Below are 2122 nucleotides of genomic sequence, written 5' to 3' on the forward strand. Positions count from 1 at the left end.
TCTGGGCGAAGGTGGGAAGCCTCAAAGCAGAATGTTGCTGCCTTTCTCAGATGTGGTCATTGGGTCTGCTCATTTTGTCTGGTTTTTTCTTCATTCTAATAAAGAAATCATTTGGGGATAGGGAGGATGCCAAGTATTCACAAATGACTGTCATTTAAAAAGAAAAGATGCCAATAAATCTCTTTTTTAAATGACAATGGAATTCATCTTTACTTTTGTTTGTTTTTTACTTGGCAGAGTTGAAAGCTTATATAAACTGTAATCTCATACAGAGCCTTTTTATATAGATTTAAAATTAACTCATGTGAAATGCATTTAGAGTACAAGTGGCCCTGACTTATGGCCACTTAACTGACAAAATATTCATATGTGCAGCTTGTACTTCTCCCCCTCCCCTCTGTCTCATATGATACCCCCTTTTTGTTCCCCAACTCAAAATATAAGAGTATGATTAATCTAGAGAACCATCTTCTCTCATAACCATAGAAAGCAAATATATAACAAGGAACAGCTACCAGGCATCTTTTATTTTTTCTTGAGTCTCCTGTTTACTATATCTCTATCTCTCCCTCCCTGTCCCCATTCCATGGCTAATAGGATTTCCCGCCCCCACCCAGCTGCTCTCCTGGACCTCAGAAACTCATTATCCTTTAAGATGACATCAACTTGGAAACTCACACCTCCTCTCTACTTTCTGCACGTCCGGCCCTTCCTTTCGTCTGGTTGGAGAGTGTGGGTGGTGGGATCCTCATGGAGCCCCATGCTAAAAGCTAGTGGGAGAGTTGCTCCTAATAACCCTACATCAAAATAGATTTTCCCTTAGAAACAGGATAAATAGTATTAATATACAGTTCTAAAGTTAAGGCACTCTACAGTTAAAACTTACGCTGAGGTATGAGGACATGACCACCATGTATAATATGGTTTCTATCAGGAAATCAGACCAGTATTCAAAGCCACTGACTTACAAACACATATTCTTTTTTTTTTCATTTTCAGAAATGTTTGGAATTATGTACAACTTTGATACAGTTTCTGGGTGCTCCAAGATACCCATGGCCACTTCATGTAAACCAGTTACAATGTCTATCTAGAAGCACTTTTGAGAAGCTATGTGATCAGAAGCCAGTTAAGCCTAATGAGGGCAATCGACACCATCACAAAGGAGAGGTGTTTCATTTAAAGGTGTTTCTTCTACTCCATGGTATTCACATGGAGACAGAATATGGTACAGTTTCATTCCATCATCTTCTTCATCCTCCTCCTCCTCCTCATCTTCCTCATCCTCCTCGTCTTCTTCCTCTACCTTTTTCTAGGCAGCTTTAGCCACCCCCTTTGCCCCATCGAACTTCCCTTACAACTTACAATCTGCGACATCCTTCTCGTATTTCTCCTTCAGTTTGGCTGCCTTATTACTATAAGGTTGCTTCTCATTGTCACTCAGATTGTTCCACATTTCACCAAGCTTGTTTGCCACATCCCCAATGGATATGCCAGGTTTGTAGACTTGATCTTGGGACGAAATTCTGAACAGAACAGGAAGAAGCCAGACGGTGGCCGTTTAGGTGCATTAGGATCCTTCTTCTTTTTGCCACCTTTCGCTGGTCCATAGTCTTTCATTTCTCTATCATATCGTACCTTATCAGCTTTTGCCATCTCATCAAACTTGGATTTCTCTTTCCCTGACATAGTCTTCCACCTCTCAGAACACTTTTTAGAAAACTCTGCAAAGTTAATAGGAACCTCTGGATTCTTCTTCTTATGCTCTTCCTGGCAAGTCTGCACAAAGAAGGCATAAGCAGACATCTTGCCCTTTGGTTTCTTGGGATCACTTTTAGCCATGGTGAACTATGTATTGTTCGCTAGTCTGGGTAGCACAGGGCACGACGCTGGGCCACAAACACATATTCTTGTAACACTATCTGTTCAAAAGTTAGGAATTGCCTGTGTTTATTGGCACAGAGTTTGTGAGGTTGGGAATACTGAAGCAATCAGTGAAAAGTGAACATGACTTCTGACATTATCTGCCTCTTATGGAAGGAGGGAGAAAGTTATGTTGACTAGATACAATCAAGTCATTAGAAACTTAGTTTAATGGCCTGTTGTTGTTTGGCTCTGAGGC

At 40.8% G+C, this 2122-nt stretch overlaps 1 pseudogene; it reads right to left on the minus strand.

The window, feature by feature from the left end:
* Window positions 1-1135: 1135 nt before the first annotated feature.
* LOC118847379 lies at window positions 1136-1842 on the minus strand (annotated as a pseudogene).
* Window positions 1843-2122: the final 280 nt, after the last annotated feature.

This window comes from Trichosurus vulpecula, chromosome 4, assembly GCF_011100635.1.
Source record: "Trichosurus vulpecula isolate mTriVul1 chromosome 4, mTriVul1.pri, whole genome shotgun sequence".
Classification (NCBI taxonomy): Eukaryota; Metazoa; Chordata; class Mammalia; order Diprotodontia; family Phalangeridae; genus Trichosurus; species Trichosurus vulpecula.